Source organism: Ictidomys tridecemlineatus, chromosome 5 (genome assembly GCF_052094955.1).
Source record: "Ictidomys tridecemlineatus isolate mIctTri1 chromosome 5, mIctTri1.hap1, whole genome shotgun sequence".
Lineage (NCBI taxonomy): Eukaryota > Metazoa > Chordata > Mammalia > Rodentia > Sciuridae > Ictidomys > Ictidomys tridecemlineatus.
In genome coordinates this window covers 42,610,857-42,634,669 of record NC_135481.1, presented here as the reverse complement: position 1 = coordinate 42,634,669, position 23,813 = coordinate 42,610,857, and the positions used below count along the sequence as shown (strand labels likewise).

General features: G+C 38.0%; 1 protein-coding gene across 5 annotated transcripts in view; it reads right to left on the bottom strand.

Moving 5' to 3' along the window:
• Meis2 (Meis homeobox 2) overlaps positions 1-23,813 on the bottom strand; it is a 204,935-nt gene that overhangs the window by 6,271 nt on the left and 174,851 nt on the right. The gene's annotated exons all lie outside the window — the stretch shown is intronic.

Sequence of the window (23,813 nt, the reverse complement as noted above, 5' to 3'; positions counted from 1 at the left end):
CCAGGGCAGCGGATAAGGTAACTGCCAACCATAAACCCAGCCACCTTTCAACCCACTAGAAAGACAGAGCCTCAGGTACACATGGTTGATATTAGAGCTCGAGAGACGTTTTCAAATCAGGTGGTGGCTGAATCACAGGAATGTAAAGGAGAAGCAGTTATTTTGTCTAAGAAGCCTGGATCTAATTTTGTGGAAAATCCAAAAATAAGTGCCTACTTCATGTTACTTTAATGTTTAATAATGCCCATCAAATATTCATGTACAAACAGAGTAAGATGATAAGAAATCCCCTTTATTTCTCCAAATTTAATAAAAACAGAACAATTTTCTACCATTTGCGAGTTGCCCTTGTCCCTGTGCTCTTAATGATGTGTATTCCCCACACATTTGAACTTATGCACAGGATTCATTGTCCTTGCATTTGGCTGGGGAGGGGGGCAGTGTCAAGGAGCATACAGCTGGCTGTTCCTTAGAAATATATGTATTGATAATATTTTTCAATATTTCTTGTTTCAAATCTTAAGCACAGAGGGACTTAATGATTAATGAGTCCACATGGGGCTACAGGCAGGAACTGAAAACTCATTCTCTGAAATTAGCCAGAAGAATTCTAGTGTGTGTTGGCAGCTCTGCCTTCCTATGAAGTTGAAGTCCCTTGGAGGAGAACAGTCAGCCCACACAAGCCTCCTGTGAGCATTCTGGTGGGAATACAACTAAGCTGAGGAATAATAGTCCCAAGAAAACCAAAGGAGTCTTTTGCATATGGTGTTTGTTTGCAAAACAATGAACTTCTTTATTACTTAAGAAAGGATGGCTCAGTTGTCAAAAATGTTACACCCCCTTGGCTTTGGGGAAGAAAGTGACAGGCTACTGTAAGTGGAGGTGAAAACAAAAGGAGAGTTGGAACTGCATATTTATTCCCACCTGTCACCTGAAGTGTTGCTGAGGAATCTCTGACCAGATCACAGACACTTCCAGAAGCAGTTCTCAAGTCAGAAAAAAGAACTTCATTGTCTACACTTTCCCCACTGCTTTGACTGTGATCGAGGAGGAGGACCGACCTAATATGTCTACCCCCAGGAATGCTTTTTGTGGGCTCAGGTTAAGAGCAACAGAGATGCTCAGGACAGCCTGTTCTCCTGTCTTGAAGTTGCTGGTGGAGGACACACATGGAAGGGGCCGTACTTCTTTTTATGTGCTACTAATCCTGTTGTGTGGGGCTTTTTTTTTTTTTTTTTTCTCTATAGGCCAACTCTTTAGGTAAAACCAATTGCTATTTTTTCCCTTTTTAATTTCACCCTTTTACTCTTTTATTATTTACATCTGGAGGTTGTTCCCTTATTTATGTCTTTCTCTCCAGTTCCCCCAAACACTCCCTCACTCACAGAGCTGCAAGGCATCATGGTTCTTAGTTCTCAGCAGGAGAACTCCACACTGTCTTCAAACAAATAATTACGGGGAAGGTTAGAGGTTCACTCAAAGGTCATTTCTTTGGATACTCCTCAGAATGTTTACATTAGTAAAAACGGGGTCCGCTCAAAAGGTTGTTCAATGGGGGCTCCACAACAATGCAGAACATTAAAAAAGCATTCTGCATGCTAGCAGGTCTTTAAAGAAGCACTGAACTTGGAAATGCCACTCCAGTATTACATTTTCCACTAGTTACCATGGCATAGACTGGATGTTCACTAGCAGTTATGGCAATGGCCTTTCTTTGCCCACTCCTCCTAAACAAGAAAGAATAGGAGCCTCTGAAGGTTTTCACTAGATCCTTTTACAAAGGGTCATAGAGATTTTGCTTTTTTCACATGGGCTCCATTGAGCCTTTCTGCATTTTTTGTTCTCAAACAATGTTTTTGATCCATAGGATTATTTCTTGCCAGATTCATAATTTTACTACATTCTTCCAAATCAGAACTTTAAAAACATATGGGCCCCAATTTTTCAGAAATCTCTCAACATACAATTCCTGCCAATTGTCAACTCCCCTGATTTTGGTATATTTTGCTAACACTATAGGTATTATTATTAAAATTAATAATGAGTTGACTATAAGAAAACTTGGGCGTTAAAAAGTGAAGTTACAACTCTGCTTCCTCCGCCAGTACTGATGACCTCCAGGCCACTCAGAATACACACCATGTACACTCAATGGAGGTATTTAAATTATAGATTCAAATAAGTCAAGCTAGAAGTAACTTTTATTTCTTTAATATTTCTAAGATAAATTTTCCACATATAATCTTTCCCTAGAATTATTTGACATGACGTTTTTTTTCCATTTCCTCTAGTTTATAATTTTAAAATGACTTTTTCAATATTCAAGGAGTAAATAGAATGTCAAGTTTTGATTCTACTTAAAATGTGAAGACTCTAAGCAGAAAAATCAACTCATCTTCAGTCTTTCAAGGTCCAAACTCCATTCATATGGAAAAATGCAACTTGCTGGTTCAAAGACAAAAGACTTGTCTTAAAAAGGCTCAAAAGTTTTCTTGGATATTAAATGGGTCTCACAAAATAACATTTTGATGAGTTAAGTGTAAATGAATCAGACACATATGGATTAAGTTATCCTTGAATTTCACACGGGCTTAAAAAATAAGGGGAAAAGAGGGTCTTGGCAAAAAACATTTTGGACTTTGCCAAACCCAAAACATTTGAAAAATTGCTGAAGACATCCAACTAACCAAAATGCAGCAAGCTGCACCCAACTTTAATGAAAACCCCCACAAGTTATTTCCAATCCAAAGACTGTTAGGTTTTTCATCTGTATCTGATATTAAAAAATTCTCTAAGTTTTAATGTCATCCCAGAATGATTTTGAAGTTGCAGCCATATAATATACTTCTCTATTGGTACAAACAATTTAAACCTAAGTTATAAAGTTTTCTTGGATATTAAATAGTTCTTTAAGATACTTTGAGTTTTGTACAACTTATATGGGAAATGTGCTAATAAGCCTAGAGCCTTATCCAGATTTCACTTAGAAAAAAAATATTTCAATAGCCTTACTGTGAATCATTTTTAAGGGCTACAGATAATTCTGTTAGTGACTCCTTAGGGAATGAGTACCCTACAGTGCACTCATTCCATTGATTTGTATTGAACACAGAGTTAGTACCCAGCTCACATACATACTCTGTAGAGTGTCTACTAGGACTATCTATTTCTCTGTAAATTTTATGCAAATAGAAAATGCATTAGTATGTGTGATCCTTAAAAATTATACACCAAGACTGTTAGCTTAAAAATAACTTAATTATAGGGTAGGGGATGTAGCTCGGTGGTAGAGCACTTGCCTAGCATATGCAAGGCCCTGAGTTCAACCCCCAACACTGCAAAAAAAAATTATAGAAATAAATTCAATATTTTTCAAGAATTGCCAGGCCTTTCCAAGGTGATTTTTTTAAAAAAAGCATTAAAAGAATAAACTCCAGAGTTAATACTAAAAATTTCACCTTATATTATCATGCTGGAGAGATTTTTCCTGCAGCCCTTCCTGCCAGTACCCCCAAGAAATCCAAACTTTTCAGTTTTGCATACTTTTCTGCAATTAAAATCTGACCATCATGAGTTTTCTTTTAAGATTTTTTACTCCACAGCACAGTTTAGACTGACAGAAGCAGACTTAGGTGTCATTTCCTGATTGTTGGTTGGTTTCTTTCCCTCCTCTCCCCGCCCGTTTTAAATGGCTGATAAATCTCTTCTTTCTGGTTCACTAGCTGTATGCCACACCTGGTAACTAACTCCTTTCTGCAGCATTCCTTTTGTTAGAAAGTGCAGGCCTCTGTGGAGTCACCTGGACAGCAGCCAGCCCTGAACACGACGAAGAGGAATTAAGAATCCTAGAATTGAAGTTTTGCATGGATTGGTTTGGTCAAGGAGAAGGCTGAACTGTTGAAGAGGGATCAGATCAATTTGGAAAATGTGTTGTAGGTAGCTCAGTGATGGGCCACCTGTCCCAAAAGGAAAAAGCTCTGCTTCTCTACTTCAGCCAGACTACTTATTCACAAAGCTTGCTCCTGGTTGGTGCTTCAAGCAGTGAAGCTTGCAACACTGGCAAATCAGTTATAAAGTTTCCATTTTTTTTTCTAAAATGCAAGCCTTTTTCTGTATGTGATTATGGCTAAGAGTAGGGTTTTCTCAGTAAGATATAGTGAAATGTTGAATCAGTGAATCAGGCAGGTTTAACACCATTGGACATGTACTTGGGCACATGAATGATTGAGTCACATTGCAAACATAAGCTGCTCACTGGTGGCCAGACAATGGGTCTTTTCTCATAGACAAGTGTGAGAAAAGTAAAGTAAATGAATGAAATTCATATGCTACTTAGGGAAACATTCACAGATCATAATTAATTTCCCTGAGCCATGGCTTAATTTATAATTTGATAGAATATTAGATTTGCCTACACCTCTAAAAACACATGAAGTAAATACTAACAAGTTTACAATATGAGAACATGATGCTAATCTGGAGCCACAAACAGTTTGTAGCTTTGCGAATATCCCTTGAATAGTGGAGTGTTCATGCTGACATCAAAGACCCTGGGCAGGATTATGAAGTAGCTGATGCTTATCTTTGATGGCCTTCTACTGTGTTCTTTCAATACTCTTCCTTTTATCTAACTCTTCCCTAAAGTTACAAGAACTTGCCCTACTTTGAACATGCCCTCCTTAATTATTGTTCCATAGTTTAACTTGCGGAGAGAGCAACATAATGAAGAGCAAGGTTTCATGTTCTCTGCCCTTTACTTACAGTGTGACTTGGGGCAAGTCTACTTAACCTTCCCAAGTCTCAGTTTGTTTGCTATCTATAAACTGGGGAAATGAACCAGGCCTGGATTGTTCTGAGGAATAAGGGAGATACTATAGGTAAGATTCTTGGCACCATGCCTGCCTGGCATATAGTAAGGGCTCATTATATATTAGCTTACAATCAAAATGCACCTATCTAATACTCAAAGATCTCTGTTCTCTCATAGGTAATAATTAAGAATAGGTGGGTGACTATTTAGCATATCCATGCTGGGTTGATAACAGGGTAACAATGTGTTATGTTCCCACAATCAGCATGTGTCCATATGGTGAGGTCTTCCTGGAAATCTCAGCTTACTCCAAGCGTATGATAGTATGGTAGGGATTTTAAACGATGGTGCCAGCATCTGCTGAGGGTGGATTGGGTAGCGAACTGAACTCTTTGGGAATCACACACTGTACATTGTTCTCCAGATCCTTGCTATTCTAAGTGTGTTCCATGGACCATCAGCCTCGACATCACTTTAAACTTGTTAGAGATGCAGAAATAGTGTAGTCCCCACTCTTGCATCACTGAATCCAAACCTGCATTTTAAAAGATCTCCAGGTGATCTTTGCACATTCGTTTGGGAAGACTTATTCTAGATCATAAACCACATTTTAGTGCTATGCCTAAGAATAGAAACTTGCAAAAATTAAATTTTAATTGTGAATCCTAGCTGCAAAAAAATACACACCCTATTCTCTTTAGGTATCTCAGATCTAACCAGTCTTTTAATCACTTGCCTTGGGTAACAAACAATTTATAATAATTTAATTTATTTTACTCCATCTGTGCCTCCTAAAGGAAAAGTTGGACCAATAAAATGTTTTTGTGGAAATTGTTAGCAGTGGCTATCTTTCAAAAATGGACAGGAGGGAGATGGTAGATTTTTCTCTTTTTTTTCCATATAATTCTGTATCGTTTGAATTTTTAATAATAAGCATGATTACTCTTATAATTAAAAGAATATTTAAAGGTGACTAAGAAAATTTGGCATTTTATTTGACTGAGGTTTATATAGCTAATTGTAAATGGTTTTTGTTTTGTTTTTTAAATAAAAGTATTTGAGGGAATTAGGGGTAAAGTGCTTCTGAACTTGCAATGAGGCCCTGGGTTTGATCTCCAACACCACAAAAACAAACAAATAAACAAACAAACAAGAAAACTCCAAACCAAACACAATGCAACAAAAAAGCATTTGAGAAATGGCCCCTCAGATAGGGAATTATTTTTTATTTCCTTTATAATACTGAGCAACAACAAACACTATCCCAAGAGTATAATCACAACTGGTGGTGTGTAACAAAACATCCCAGCAGGTTATGATTGTGAAGCGCTGTTACGCTTACAGAATGCTATCAGATTATTTATATGTGCTATTTATCATGTATGATAAAAGTGATCTTTCAAAGCTACTTGGAAGCAAGAGAGTAGAAAATACTCACAATTCCTTAGCTATGTGTATCTAGGATCTATCCTCTTAAAGATAAAATACTAAGTCAATAGACATAAGTTGTAGTATTTTCCTTCATCCTGTATGTGATTTATTGCAGATGAAAATCAAGTAGAAACTGAATTACTTTGAAAGTTTTACTACCGACATTAAAATTCCAGATCTGGGTACCTACAAACCATACAGTGCTTCTGAAAACAACTTTTTGCAGACATAGAAGATGGATCAACAACTTTACGCAACTGTATCAGCATAAAAACAGGATTAATCATTTTCAAAATTACCCATTTCCAGTTACCTGTTCATCTATCTGAGTGTAGCCTGACTGGACTTTTATAAATCGAGCAGTTACTTGATCAGTCATATAAATTCATAGCAGATTCCCCCAGTGTTCCTAGTCATTTACTAATTCACTCTAAGAAGAGAAGATCCCCACAAATCTAAGTATCTTTTCAGCTTTCACCATCACCTTTGATAGGAGTATTAATTCTCTATCCTACTTCTCAATGGAAGCCACCTAAGCATTAACTTGCCAAAAATGCACCCAGCTGTTTAGCAATTATGTATTAGATATGTTTGAAGAGATCAAGGTGCACTCACATGCCCTGTGCTATGGATATGTCTCTGATTAGCTTGTCATCTGCTCGGAAGAAGATGTAGGCTGATTCTCCCATACAGTCTAGCAGGCCAGCTGTTAGCTGCCTGTCAAGCCCTCAAGTGGACAAGTAGTCCAGGAGCAAAAATGTCACTCCTTTGATCTGGCAAGGAGCAGCTGCTGATTTATAGAGTAGGACTTTGTTCTTCCGTTCTATTTTACTTTCTTTCCTAAGGCAGAACCACAAAATCCAGGAGAAAAAAAAAAAGTGCCGTTCCCAGCAACATCAACAAGCTCTGACAACTGCAACAGGGTTTTTCTTGGCCCTAACAAAGCTCTCAGGCGTCTCCTTTGACGCTCACCTTTCCCCCCTCCCCTTCCCCCAACCCCACCATTTTTTGCAATGCGGTAGTTATTGTTTAATTCAGCTTCTGTAAATGGAATGGACTGTGGCCAGCAAGCCTGGGGCATAAACACACCTGTATGAAAGAAGCCTTATTGTAGCAACCATCTACAAGCAAGCTCGCATGAACCTCACGCTCCTGAGTTCAGAAAGAAGCTCCATTTTTTTCTGACAGCAAATTCTACCTTAAGTGAGTTTCTATTTTTGGTGCCACCAACCTATGATGACCACATTTGAACTGTTTCTTTTCCAATGGCACTACACTTTTTCAATCAAAGAGAAAAAAGGATTAGCGCTTTTTTTTTTTAAATCTGAGAGCAAACAGATCCATCAAAAATGTTTATCCACTGTCTAAAATATCAATCATTGAAAGCTGAGTTAAACATCCAGAAAGACTTTAGCAAATGCAATATCAAAGATGCCATAATGTTGATTGCATTTCTACTGATTCATACTGACATGAGCTTCCTTGAATAGCCTATAAGGAGAAAAAATATCAGCAACAAAATCTACATAAGCTATTCGCAACGTCTTGCTAAGATAGCAAACTGGTTTCAAATGTGTGATAGTGTTCTCAGTGAGTAAGCCTGTCAGGTCAGAGGTGCCTAGCAGCCAAGTGGGACAGGAAACGATGCAGCCTTGAGCAGTCATCATAATTTCATCAGTCATTCGACTATAAGAAGTCCTCACTGTGTGTGTGTGTGTGTGTGTGTGTGTGTGTGTGTGTGAGAGAGAGAGAGAGAGAGAGAGAGAGAGAGAGAGAGAGAGAGAGAACACGAGCGTATATCAGGCAATAAACTTTGCCAGCGATGAATTCATTAACACCTAGTAGATTTTCAGTGTTGCCCCTGAAGAAGGAGTGATAAGGGAAAAAATATGTATATGTTTGTGTATATGTGTATGTCTGGTGGGGGGAGAGAGAGAGAGAGACACTTGTCCTACTCTCAACTCTATGACATTTATACATATTATTGCATAGGTCAAGGACAGAAATTTTCTGGGGGTGGAAATGCTAGAAATGAAAGGAAAAAGAAGGAGTTCTAAAAATTCTTGCTTCTATTCAGTCATGCCATGTTCCACTTATTTGCTCTCTTTCCCTCCTTTCTTGAAGGAAGGAACATATATTTGCCTCAGCCTCATTTCTTGCTTTAGCCTACACTGTCCTCCTGTCCTAAAAGGAGTCAAAAGTTAAACACTGCCAGGTGTGGTGGTGAACACCTGTAAACTCAGGAGGCTGAGGCAGGAGGATCCAAAGTTTGAGACCAGCCTCAACAACTCAGTGAGGCCCTAAGCAACTTAGTGAGATCCTTTCCCAACATAAAAAAATAAAAAGGGCTGAAGATGTGACTCAGTGGTAAAGTGCCTCTGGGTTCAATCCCTAGGACCAAATAATAATAATAATAATAATAACACACTGATCTGAATATTCAGACCATGCTTCCTCTTAGGGTCTTCCCTATGAGAGACTGAGTTTGGGGTGGGGCTAGGGGATAGGAAAGGAAAGCAAGGTATAGAGGAGCAAGTATAACATAAGGCCTAATTTTATACCTTAAAAATAGAATAATTAAAAATTTTTTTTCAGTTATCAATGCACCTTTATTTTATTTATTTATATATAGTGTTAAGAGTTGAAATTAACGCCTCATACATTCTAGGCAAGTGCTCTGCCACTGAGCCACAACCCAGCCCAAGAATGAATAATTTTTAAGATTCACAACAATCTGTATGTAAGTCATAGTTGATGCCTTCCATACTGTATACTTAACAGAAAACAAATTTAATAGCAGAATATAAAACAAAGTCACACATAATATGAAATTATACATAATTATATGGACTCTAAGAAGAGTCCATATAAACATATTTAAATACTGGAAAATTCAGGTCATGTCTTTAGAGATTTTTACCCTTCACATTCACAGAAACAAACTGAATGATCACAATTTGAGAACACATTAATAACTCAAACCAACATAGGCTACACTCACTAAATTAGTGTGAGGGGGTCGATTTAAAAAATCTGAAGAGATTAATCACCAAATTTTTGGGTAGGAAAAAGTTGAACCAGATTGAAAGAACGTAGAAAATTATCAGGGAAGAAATAAGGAAATAACATGCTTTTAGGCACCAATTCAGAACAGAGCTGATTCTGTGCAAAGGGAGGGCAAAGGGACTGAATTCAGATGGTTCTCAGTTTTGTTCTGAAAAACCTAGTGACAGTTAACAGGAATGCTGATGGAGGTTCTTTTTTTTTTTTTTTTTTTTTTTGAGAGAGAGAGAGGGAGTTTTTAATATTTATTGTTTTTTAGTTTTTGGCGGACACAACATCTTTGTTTGTATGTGGTGCTGAGGATCGAACCTGGGCCGCACGCATGCCAGGGGAGCGCGCTACCCCTTGAGCCACATCCCCAGCCCCGTGGTGGAGGTTCTTGAGTGACACACTGAATCCTTAAAATCCTTGCACAGTGAAGGAATCCTTTCCAAGAGCCATGTATAGGGTGAACTGAATGGATGAGAATCTAGAAGCTAAGAAGGTAGAAATCGCTTGTCTACTTCAGGCAAAAGGGGCAAATAAAGTTAGCTCCAGTGAAGGTGTAGGAATGAGCGGTTTGGAAAACTCCTTTTGAATCATGCTTTGGAGATGAGGGAGAGATACAAATATAAAAGATATTAGATGATAAACTGGAGAATCCGTGTTTGGTGGGTTCTGGTGGGTTGAGGCCAACTCAGTTTTCCAAATGTTACCTCTCTGCATTAGCAGTGGAATTTCTGGGCTGAGATCACTCAAGACAAAGCATAAAAGAAGAGTGAAAGCCTAGAAAGAAGTGGTTTTATTTCAAAACCTCAGATCTCCTTATATTTCTAAAACTGTATGAATAGTCCAGAGCTACAGCATCAAGTATTAGAAACTGCTTGGCAGACTCCAAGAAATGACTTCCTTCTCATACCTCTCTGGGATTTTTACCAAAAACTTCATCTAATCATGGCTGACAGAGTCAATGGTCAGTGGCAACCTCTGGCAATGGCTTTATTTCTAGTCTTTCGGGTTTGCTCCTTCTTTTAATTTTGAGATAATCTGTGTGACTAGATTAGGAAGCTAACAGTAATTATATAATACACACTGTGTGCTGTGACACCACGTGGGTTCTACTCCACACTTAACAACAGTGATTTTAGATTTTAGTAGTGGCATTTATCAGAGTGTTTTTAAAATGGGATATATATCTATATAGCTAAATCTGTATCTGTAGATATCTATATGTTGCAAAAGATATATATGTGTACATATATACACACACATACATGTGTCTATATGTCTCAGACATATATATGTACATATATACATACATACACACACATATATGTATCTCAGAGAGTGTGTGTCTTTAAGCAATAGTATAAGGCAATCAAGGGAGGGTTTTTTTTCCAAGGCAGTAACAACTAATTGAGAAGAGAATGATAGGACAAAGTGTTACATTTAAAAGGGACTCCATTAAGGTGATGGCTTCCAAATTGTGTCCTCCTTTCCAACCATATTTTTCTTCTTAAATGTTTTTTTTTTTTTTTTTGAGGTGAAAAATATAGCACTTCACCCAAAATGGTGTGGAAACAAATGGTTCACAAGTCTCTATTCTTTTCACTTGGGCCAAACCACCCCAGGACCAGTAATCTAAAGCCACTTGAAGGGAGGGTGCTATGCATGTGAATGTCCCCAGGGCCCTTTCATTTGTCCTTGGGGGCTCCTTTTTCCAAAGCAGCAGGGAATGCTTCAGAAGACCAGATTGGCAGGCCACAAGTATTTGGATGGGCCAAGCGCTTATCCTTCTTTCCTTTCTCCTGCTGGTTTAAAAGAAAGGATGTTACAGAGGACACATCAGAAGGTGGCAACATTCTCAGGGCCCTTTATCAATACCACTGCTTACTTTAAATTGTAGCTTGGTCTGTTGTTGAGAGGCTGAGATTTTAGCACTTTTAAAGGGAACCATAAGTGAGAAATCTCCTAGGTGTTAAGCTTTAGAGTGGCTTCAACCCAAAATTAAAAAAAAAAAAATCAGATTAAAACACAGAGTCAAGTAATATTAAGAAAAAGATCCAACAAATAAAATATCATAAATATGCATGTATGTTACAATCTTTCTATTTAAACCAAATGATATTTAACCAGTTTATATTGGCATCTAGTAAAGGTGCCAGTGTGGGGGCGGGGGGGAAATCAAAGATCTAAAAAATTTTCAGTCTCCTTAAATAAACCGTAGTTTTAACATCCAACAATAATCTTTAAAAATTATTATAAAGCATTCTATATTATCAGAAACCAAAACTTATATTTATAAACATCTGGCTTAATTTCCTCATTTATGATGTTCAACCATTGAAGACTGAATTCAAAAGGAATTTCCTGAGCGTCTTTTCTTAATAACAAATTTAACATTTTTCACTTGAATTTGACAACCAGGTTGCATTCTGTATCTTCTCCAATGATGTCACGTGCAGTCTTTCCAATGTGACTGTATTATTACCCACAAAAATTTTAACATCATACTGTAATCATAAAAGACATAAAATATATCTTTATAAACCACAAGAGACGTAGCAAACCAGCAGTTATGCTACATCTGCTTTAGTCCTTAAATATTTCAGCTTTAGAGGGTTAGTTAGTGGATCCCCCCACAATTTGCAGAGAAATAAAGACATCAACTTTTGAATCTGACATTCTGTACAAAGCTGTAATCTCTAACACATAGAGATGCAAACTACATTGTGCTCAACTTGAAAGAATTTTAAAAAGAATATTCAGATTTCATTTCTATCAGAATTTCCTAAAATGGTTTAAATTAACTTTTAGAAACAGAAATGATGGCATATGAATTCTCTATTTTTATAGATAAGTAACATCATCATCTACCAAAACACAATTTAGTTTAGTGCTCTAATTGGTTTAAGTGCCATGGTTTGTTTGTTTGTTTGTTCATTTGTTTTTGAAGTCAGGTAATGCACAAATAAGCCCCAAAGCAATTAAGAAGTTTAAAGTTAATATGCTAACTAGAACCACACTACTCCTTTTGCCTGGAATGGCCTTTCTCCCACCACCATCTGGTCAACACACCCTTCAAAATCCTTATCAGAGAACATCTCTTTGAGGTAACTTCTCTGCTCTATTCTCTGATTAAGAAGCATTTTCTCAGTCAGTAGCACCCAGCTAATAGACCTATCCCAGCATTTATTCGATATCACGATGCCAATTTACTTCTCTGACTTTCTCACTAATTTTAGAGAACACATTTTTATTCATCCTTATTGACACCATCAAACATATAGAACATCCTCAAAATGTCTGGTGAATGAATAGCTGAATGAGTGAATAAAAATAGAGTTCCTTGATCTTGGAAATAATTTAGAATCAAAAATAGAACAGCCGTTAGTGAGTCTCTGATAAAATGGTTTGTCCCAGAGCTGGGTAGAGCTAAGATGGGAAATTACTCTTATTTCTTGGATCTGGGCTAGCTCTTGGCCCTCCATAACAAGTGATTATGAGAGGCATAGTTAAAGGTCTGAATCCATCTGGGTATCAGTAAGACCTAGGCAAATGTTGGGTGTAGATAGATGTGAAGAAGAAGACAGACTTGACCTGGCAGAAACTGGGTCTCTGGCTTTTCTAGGCTGGGGGGCAATAGGCACAGCATGAGATGGAATTAGACTGAAGCAAATGGAGAGGATGGTCTGAGAGTAATGGGAACTGAGTTCAATGAGCCATTAGGGGAGTGCTGGTATGTATGTGTCTTGGGGAATAGAGTTAGAGAACACCAAGTGAAGAAGAAAGATGTGAGAGATGGAAAGAGGAAAGGAGACTAGGAAACTTTCTTAAATATTTTTTTTTCTCATTATACCTTTCTAAGGATTTTTTTCCCCCCAAATGTGCTATAAGGGATACTAGTGTCAATAAGTGTTTGTCCAAATAGGGATGGTAGGTCACTTCTTTCCTTGTAAATTATGTTATAACCTTTAGCATGCTGATAAATATTATGAATCTGTAAGAGGGGATGGTATAAGGCAATTCCTAACTTGCTATTAAGATTTTGAGGGCTGGGGCTGGGGCTCAGTTGTAGAGCATTTATTTGCCTAGCATGTGTGAGGCACTGGGTTCAGTCCTCAGCACCACATAAAAATAAATAAATAAAAATATAGGTATTGTATCCATCTACAACTAAAAAGAGATTTAAAAAAAAAGATTTTGAGTGGTGCTGGGTGCAGTGGTGCATGTCTGTAATCCCAGCAGCGCAGGAGGCTGAAACAGGAGGATTGCAAGTTCAAAGCTAGCCTCAGCAGGAGGCTGAAACAGGAGGATTGCAAGTTCAAAGCTAGCCTCAGCAATTTAGCAAGACCTTGTCTCTCTTTCAAAAAAAGAAAGAAAAAAGGGGGCTGGGGATGTGACTCAGTGACTGAGTACCCCTGAGTTCAGTCCCTGGTGCACACACACACACACACACACACAAGGCAGATTTTTGAGGGGTGCTATGGTTACACAGATTCGAAAAAATGAGGTAGCATTCTAATTATTAACAGAAATTGTATTTTAAAAGCTATTTATCAACTTGAAAATAGGATTTCTATCTTCCTATTACTTAAGTCAAACTCAGATAAACAGCACCACTTGCAGGGCTCTTGTTTTATATCTAACCTGTTCACAATTCCACCTCTCAAGATTCTTGTAAAATGAGACTACTCCATAGACCCTTGACTCTCCAAACATGCTGGTTGAAAACATTCTTTAGAACTTTTCTATTTCAAAGGTATTTTGATCATTAGGGATGATTTAGGGCTAGAATGTTTTCTTTACCCTTTTCCTTTTCTTACCTTTCTTACAGTTTCCTACTCATTGAAGTGTTTCTTTTTAAACTATAATCAGGTATTTTGTGGTCATGCCTAAAATTTTGCTTCACAATAACTGTTAGAAGTTAGAGAATAATCTTAAAATACATGTAGGATATGTGGGTTTTTTTTTTTTTTTGGTGTGTGTGTATTTCAACACCATCCACACCTTTCATTAATCATATTCATGCTTGGCTGTGGCTGACACATCTATTACATGTGTTGGAGACTCTGTGCAGGGTGGGAAGAGGTAGGGAGCGAAGTGGAGGGATGTCAAGGGGAAGAAGAAATGAGAAGGTGAAGGAAACAGGAAATGAGGAAGCCCTGCTTTGGATAATGTACACTGATGTACAACAAATGCTCCTCAGCCCCCCACCCTCCAATCAATTCGACTTTCTTGTTTACAGAGCCGACAAGTACAAAATCAGCTTTTACTTATAACTGTGTTAAACACCACCTGCCTGCCCTCTGAACCTCCATGTCCCGGGATGAGGTCAGCCCAGTGAGGGCTCTGGTTCTATAAGCAATCCTGTCATTCAGGCTAACAGCAGTGATTCACTCACAGGAGGCAAAAATGACTCAATTGTTGGGCTTATTGACTCCAGGGAGCGCGACTACTCTATCATTACCATGGAGTGCAAACACCCTGAGCTCTGTTTTGGTCCACTTAAAATTACTATTTGCTGTGAAGGATTGGCAAAGCAATTCTTAAAATGATGGGGGTGAAAGTCAGGCAAGCGCCATTATGGGCTTTTCCTTCCGTTTAAGCAGAAGTAAGCAGTACAGGACTCGTTCTGAGCCTGACCCACTTATTTAACCTTTTATTCACTTTGCTGTATTAACATATTAACTGGCTATATAAGCCCTAGGGGGGATAAAAACCTCATGATCAAATTATGGTTCCATTTTCATGGGTAACCTCTCCTTGGGTGGAAATTAAACCCCAATATAAATACATTTTAGGTCCATACGAAATTGAGGAGAAATGCCAAAAAACAAATGCCGAAAAACAGTCCTTCAAAGACCACCTCAACCGTGGAGTGGTTTGGTTAAATGTTATGCAACAGGAAGTATTTGAAAAACCAAATAAATTTAATTAAATAAGTTACAAAATTATTTTCCCGTCTCTTATCTACTCCCCTTGGTTAATATCCATGACATACTGATGTTGCATAATTGCTCTTATGGAATGCTGCAGCTCAGAGCCGTAATGAGCTGCCTCTGCACAAAGGCAGCAAAAGTGGTTTCCCTACAGAGTTATCTTCTCAATTATTTATACTTGCAACACTTTCACATAATGGCAGTTTTAAAATCAAACAAACAAAGCAAACCGTACAATAAAGGAAGGAGACAAGAAGGAGCAGGGACCTTATCCTTTCTTTTTTTGAACACCAGAAGGGATGGGCAAGCCACATAAAGTCAACTGAATTTGGCTCCTGGAGAAGTCTCAGGGGCCTTGCAACTGGATGACATCAAAGCATCTGGAGATTGCCACCTTGGTGAGGGATTAAACAAACTCACATACCTGCTTTGTTTTTAATCTGTCATATCTAAATATATAAAGGAATGCAAACTTTGTTTCTTATGCAAGTTTGTCTTTGAAAATTTCTAATCAGAAGAGTTGCTTCCTACCCCCAACTCCTGAAGAAAAAAGGCGCTAAACTGTCAAAATGATGTCAATGTAAACAGAAAAGGGCGGTGTGTGTGACAGTCCTCCCTCAGGCTGTGGAGGGGCTTGCCCAGTTTGTTATGGTGGCTGTTTCCACTGTCCACACCTGCCTTTGGCTAATCACTCAAAAACATTTGAGAATGAAAAGCTACATGGTAGACCCACCATGTATGGATATGCAAAATAACATACAGTGCATATTTAAACACTAAGGCAAAAATTATAATGTCATTTCCAATATTTAAGTTTGGCATTCATCTGAAACAAACTGCTTATTGCTACCAAGATGCTCTGACTTACTTGGTTCCTAGCACTTGGCTCAGTAACCTATTTAGAGTAGATACTCAATAAAAGGTAGCTAGATGATTTTTTTCCCCCAAGTCAATCCCCAGATGTGGCTGAGGTTCTTATATTACCAAAAACTAAAAGTAAAAATTTGGGCTGGGGTTGTGGCTCAGCGTTAGAGCACTCGCTTCGAACGTGTGAGACCCTGGGTTCGATCCTCAGCACCACATAAAATAAATAAGTGAAATAAAGGTATCGTGCCCAACTACAACTAAAATAAATAAATAAATATTTTTTAAAAATACTTTATTAAAAAAAAAGTAAAAATTTGACCAGCCACTTATTGGAACCTGCATAAACTCAATACCTACTCTAACATTCTGAGTTAAATAAGAATAGGTTCCAGCCTTTAGGAAATAATGAACATCATCTACTTGAGCAGTTATTCCATCAACTAATAGACACTAAAATATTTGTGACTAAAGATATTTATTAGTAAAACACAGCTCTTACAAAAGTTCACCTACTAGCCATTTCAAAATAACGGAAAGTTAAAATAAGTATTTACTTAAGTAACTTTCCTACAAAATTGTAAAAGACAGAAAAACATTTTAAAACAGAATTTGTTTCTTATTTGAATTTTTGCACAAACTCATCATAAGTGTGTCATAACTAACTTCAAATCTCTCTTGACACTCAGCTCAGCATTAAAAAAAAGGGGGGGGAAACTTAAGATTTTTTTTTTTAATCACACAGGAAGGGTCACCAGACTATGATCCATAACCCTGCTGAAGTTATCAGAGAAGTAATGGGACTGAGTTGGGATCAACTATCTTGTTATGCTCTGACCCAAGAATCAAATGACCCAGACATCATAGCATGGCCACTTGCTGCCACTTAAATCTGTTCTTAGCCACAAAGAACCATGCATTAGCCATATTCTGTTGGCTACTTCCTTTCTTCCTGCTGAAGTGATTGGTAGCACGATGGGATCTGAGGGATGGCAGGCTTGGAGTTGTGACCAATTCTAGTTATTAATATAAAGTTACATCTACTATTGGCCTCTCAGCAGCACTGCCACTTTCAGTACTGAATATGTTCTTTCAAGTGTGTGCTCCTGTGGTTGTGAACTGGACAAAGGAAGGTGGTGAACACAGATGATGGCAAGAAAATCCTCCTGCCAAAAGTGTACAAAACATGTTTGGCTACAGGTACATGTAAATCTGAATGAGCTTTGACATACTGCAAATGTGTCCTGTGACATGAATAACATTTTTTTCAAAGATGCTCATGAAATAACTAGTATGCCATGAATCACTATGTGAATGATTAGGTAAATGTTGAGGTCTAGTAGACTGTTGGGTAGTTTTTGTCTTTTCACATATGGATGCGTTCAGGAGGGAGGTCTCGGACTCGGTGAATATACTCCAGTCCATTTGAAGAGCTTTCCCTCTGGCAGTAAAAACCCATCTAAAGGTTAGTAGATTATCAGTTGAAGAGACTTGGTTCTGAGAAGCTTGGAGAATAAAACCAGAAACTGAAGTGGAGCTGAGAGAGGATGGCTTTCCTTCCTGTGAGGGCTCCTCCTGATGGGAATAGAAGTTGCTGTCGGTGGCTTGAGGGTAGTAATATTATATGGCCCTCAATTCCCAAATGTGACAGGTTCGCAAAGAAACTTAACCTCTATTTTTCCAGCTCTCCTCAACCACAGCAACACACTGTCTCTTAGTAGGCCAGCCCATTAACCAAGGATTTTTTTAAAAACCCACAAATCTATACCAATGGCTTTGCAGGACAAAAAGAAAGATGTGTGAAGTAAACACTTAATTATTGTTAGAAACTGAGCCAGTATGTTTAGGAGGCAAATACATTGAAACAGGGTAAGGTTGAAACAAACAAACTATAAACAAATAATCCGAAGAAATGACATATATCTTTTTCTTCCCTCTCTAAGCATCCCGCGGATTTGCACTTGTGTTTCAGTTCACAGTGCTGCAGGCTTCAGTTTACCCATGTCGTGCAAATCTGATAAGGGATTGGCACAAATATGCCAAGCCTGGTTTACAATTTGTTTTGCAACTTCCCTGCCCAGATAAACATAGTCCAAGTACAACTTCCAAAAGAAAAAAAAAAAAAAAGTTGTGTTTACTTGTCCTGTTTCTAAGATTTTTTTTTTTTTTTTCTTTCTAAATGTTCCCTCAGGATGCTGGCTTGCAACCTAGAAAAAGCTTGGATTTCAGCTTTGGTCTCCAAGGTATTCTACTGTTCAGCTGGGCCGTGTGCTTGGAGGGAAGCTCTCTACCTTGCTGATTTAATTAACAGGATTCTTTTCATTATTATGGGGATTAAGTTTCTTCTTGCCTTTCAGTGTTTGGGAAACACTGATTTATGTTTTATATTTTGGAGGAAAATTTATTGTTCTTTGACAGCTGAGGCTCTGTAAATCCCTGGCACCAAAGGGACCCCAGGGAGATGTCACAGTTGCCTTGCCCTGCTCACCTATATGCTGTCATCTCAAGGCTCCCCTCAGGAATTGAGGAGAACTGTCAGCTCTTCAGTGCCCAACCCACTCCTCCTCCTGCTGATCGTCATGCCAGCAGGGGTTGGCCCATTCCTGTTTATGAATGGTGGTATTAGGAGGTTGATCAGTAACTGTGAATCAGCGATTTATTTAAGTGCAGCAAACAGTTCATGAATCTTTGAACCGGATTTAATCTCTTGACTAAATGGAGCTCATTGAATTAAGTGTTAGAAAGTGTGTGCTGGGGCTGGCGATGTGGCTCAAGCGGTAGCGCGCTCGCCTGGCATGCGTGCGGCCCGGGTTCGATCCTCAGCACCACATACCAACAAAGATGTTGTGTCTGCCGAGAACTAAAAAATAAATATTAAAAATTCTCTCTCTCTCTCTCTCCCCCTCTCTCACTCTCTCTTTAAAAAAAAAAAAAAAAAGAAAAAAAAAAAAAAAAAAGAAAGTGTGTGCTTATAATGATGACCATGACTGAACCAGAAATCATGGCAAATTTTCTAAATATGACTATGCTGATGAAGGAGTAAAAGAAAACATTTCAAGTTAGTAAGATAGAAAATCTGGCATGGATGGTCCTCATTGTGTTGGATTATCATTTCCCAAGTCAAACCCTTGACTTGGGGGGAAAAAGTAAAACATTCAGCAAAAACTTAGGGAGACTTTTTGTTTATATTTTAGGTGAAAAATTTCAGGTGTCAATTAATGCCCATATAATTTGACTATAATCAAAATCTCCTTTTCTAAGAGGGCTCTGTATTCATCAATTTAAATTCATTCATATTATGTCATTGAATTTTACTGAGCTAGGCATTTAACTGAGGGTATACATATATCTTCTTATTGAAGTGTCACAAAAACTCTACAAGGTGGGTAACCTTAGCATTCCCATCTTCTGATTGGGGAAACTGAGATATAGCAAAATACAATAATATACTTAAATTCCCATAGTCATGAGTGGCAATCATGTCTCTCTCTCTCTCTGTCTCTCTCTCTCTCTGTCTCTCTCTCTCTCTCTCTCTCTCTCTCTCTCTCACACACACACACACACACACACACACACACACACACAGGATTTAGGGCTAGGAAATATTCCTAGGGTTGCTCTTCCTGCCTTCTCAGGAGAGGTTTGCAGCTGAAAAACCCTTTTGGAAACCAAGCAGCAACGTATACACAAACTAGCTTAGTTCTAGCTTAGTTTCTTTACCTTATATTATTTCCAACTGGGCAGGAAAATGGAGCCGTGTATTAGATGAAAGACATAAAGTGGATTATTGGTAATTCATTTCAAGGAAAGTTGTAGACCAGAACTTTTAACTTATCTAGACTCATAAGTCAATAGGTCTTAAGGAAGAATATTGGAAAAACATAGAAAGTGCCTATAATTCTAAGTGGTTAGTATTTTCAGAATCTTTAAAATTAAGAAAAATGAACATGAAAATATGATTCTGATGATGGAGGGAGAAAAAAAAGAATGTAAAATAAGCCTTCCCTCTGAACTTGATGCAACAGGCCCAAGCAAATTTTCTCATTCATCTGTCCTGCAGGATTATATGAAAATTGTACTTTTGAAATTTGAATTATCTCTTTTGTTTCTAGCCTGTCCATCAGGATCCTCAGATTCAGGGTCTTTTCTAAAAGTTCAGGCTTCTTGAATTTCCACACAGAGGAAATCCTCAACAGATTCTTATCTCCGATCATGCTCTAGAGAAACACTGGGATAAAATGTTGCCTGAGGCACTACCCATCACTATATAACCAAAGGAGTTTTAGACACAGGAAAGAAGGAAGCAGGGAACACTTGAACAGGTTAGCACAATGGTGAGAGGTCCATGCCATGGACATGATGGGCATTTTTTACATCAAGGAAGAATTTCAGAACAGAAGCCTTTCCTTGCCTGTCTCAGCACCACACCACCTAAAATGAGTTCCACGGCCACTGTGTATAGGGTACAATTTCCTGATTTTGCTGGTTCATTTCCTCTCCTTTATCAATAGTCTTGGTTTGCATGTGGAAATTCTAGAAGGCTCAGTACTTGATCCCTTTGAACAAACACGTATTCAGTGTCTGTTGCCTATTTGGCAAAACACTGTAATATGGGGCCACTTTTGCAGAGTAAAAAAATAAAAAATCACTAAGTTTGGGATTAATTTCACATCTCAAGGATCTCCAAATTCAGTTGGAGAAACAAGACAAACATCCATCCATCAACATAGTGTGTTGTATGCCATTGAGGTAGCACAGTTTAATGGACAGACCATAGGTTTTGAAGTGTTGGGTTTAAGCTCTGGCTATGCCACTTATTGGACAGTTTTGAACAAGTTCTTTAACCTTTCTATTCAACTTAAAGTGGAAATAAATTACATGATTTACTTCAAAGGGTTGACCTGAAGATGGAATGTGAAGGCCAATTTGTATTGAAAATGCATCAGAATATCAGTTGAGAAAGACAAGGAAACATTTAACTCATCCTGCAAATGAATTTCCAATGCTTACAATCCTCAAGGTACTACAAAGCACACACAGATGAAGATGATTCAGTTTTGCAGTGAGAGAGTTTGGAGTTTAGCAGCGAAGAAATGGCCAATCTACAAGATGACAAGTTTCAATACCACAAGAGTGACCACAGTGTGCAGGAAAGATGGAGATAACATGGGTGAGAGGGGGAAGAGGTGGGAGTATTTGGCTCCTCCTTGAAGAATACTATCAGATGTCAATGGGGTGACTAAAGGAGAGAGAACATACCAGATATAGGAACTACTTAAAACAGATGCACAGTTAGAACAAGAACTCCTGCTTTATACATTTATCAGCATAGATACTGGCTTGAAGTTAGGAGAGAAGTCTGACTCCTGGTCGGACAATTTCTCAGCTACGTGATTGCTCTGATTCACCATTACTCACCTGTAGATTGGAGACAATATACCCACCTTGGAACATTTATTGTAAAGATTCAATATTGAGCCAAGTAGCTGGTATCTTTGAAAAATTATATGGTTTTAGTAACTTTTTATTTTTTTAAATCTTGGAAAGGGTGAGTAGAAAAATTCCTAATGTGGCCAAAAAAAAAAAAAAAAATCTGAGTAGTGGCCAGGTTATGTGTATGTACAGTGGCCCTTATTTCTACTATCACTTAAACATTGGAGAATAAGCTTCAAAGTGCTTTCATGTTCTTAACTTGAACTTAGTATTTTATCTACAATGACCCACCATTGGAAAATCAATGGAACAAAGTAATAAGTGGAACAACTTGAATTTTAAGTTGTTTTGTTAGTTTTATCTTCCAGGGCTGCAGCTTTTCCCTAACAGGCATGGGTGAGCATAAATATAATGTGTGGATCTTTATTCAGAGCTCACAAATTATTTATTTAGGCATATGAAAATAACCTCTCTATTCTACTCATTGTTCCTTGAAGTCAAGGACAAAGGAGGAAGCTTATATATTTAGAGGTGGGGAACATGGGTATTGATGATGCAATAAGAAAACGAAAGGGAAAATGAGGCTGGAGATTAAATCACAGAAACTCACAGCAACCTATACCTCTCTACAGTAACCCCCTATTATTTTTTAATCTCAGAAATCTTAGATGGGCAAGCCACAGAATAATGCTAAATTTATTTTGCTGAGTAATAAAAACAGGGCTGCTAAAATGTCTTTAATTTGAGCACCTGGGGTGTCCACAGATGTGGGAAAATAAAGCCATCCTTCTTTGTAATATAATTTTGGGACAAGGTCTCTCTATGTTGCCAAGGCTAGTCTTGAACTTGTGATCTTCTTGCTTTAGACTACTGAATAGCTGGAATTACAGTTGTGTGCCACCTCATCCACCTTTGTGCCTACTCTAACATACAACAATCACTCATTCCTCATTTTTACCAAATAAAGAAAAGAGAAATACAATCTTGATGTAGTATATTAGTATACTCTCTAAAGCACCTGTATTTAGAAGTGAAATAATTTTAAAATTGCATGTTACTGAAGCCCTTATTTTTTTAAAAAGGTCATCTCTTATAGAAATCACATGGAGTATGTTCTTCTATATCCTTTACCTAGAATGGAATGACCATCTGACATACAAGGTGGAAATTCAGAATTAACCAAAGTCTGTAAAGCAACAAAATTATCTTGCCTTCTTATAATAAAAGCACGTCTCAAAGGAAGGGTCAGCAAAATGTTGTTTACTTGCAACTCTGAAGAGTTAAATAAATCTAGTAAATTCTCTATTTGCTAACCAAAGATACTATATAAAGCTAAGATGCAGCCCCTGTAGAATACATCTGCCAAACCACCTTGGATAAATTTTTAAAGAGATGTTCACCTCAGTGATAGGTGTCAACAAGTAAATGTGTCCTGTGATACCTATGAAATACGTCCGGTTGACCAGAAGAAGTCTATGTAGCCCTGTGGGTTCTATCAATCACAGGACCAAAAGAAGCAATGTGGAAAACAAAATGAGAAATGTTCAGTTCCAATAGAACGTGAAATACAAACCTGTGTTTCATTCAAGAAACATCACTCAGCTTGATTTAGAAGTCAATAACTACTCCCAGACTCAGTTTCCCTAATACTCTATGCTGTTTTATGTGGATTGAAATAATATCAAGAAATTGAGCTTCTTTTCAGAGAAAAAAACAGCAAGGAGGCTCTTAGTCTCTTGCTTGTTAACCTATGGAGTGGAAGTTTGCATTCTATACTACCTCCCCCCCCCCCCCCGCCTCCTGTCTGTCATTCTCTACTTGGACCCAAAGTAGGAAAGAATTTGGTTCACTCAAAGTAGGCCCCCACCTTTTGGGCTGTTCCCACAGCTCATGTTTCAGCACCACTTAGCAATAACTCCCTACTTAAAACACAGTGTGGAAACTGCTATGCATTGTGGAGACCTCTCAGCACTGTTGAAAAAAATGAAATTTGAGTGGTCCTGCCAAGCAGAGTACATTTAGATAGTTGGCACTAGAACAATAAGAAACAAAGACTCCAGTGCTGGTTGGAAAGCAGGAGGAAGAGCTGCTATAGAGGAACCAAAGAAAATAAAATGAGAATTTAAAAACTGATTTAGCTTTCTTTCTTAATGAAGACTTATTTGTGGGAAATCCCTTGTTCAAAGGTCAGATATGGAGAGAGATTCCCAGGATATTGCAACAGTTCTACGGCCACTGATGTGGACTGATAGGGAAATACATGGGCATAAATGACACTGTCATGGAGGAAT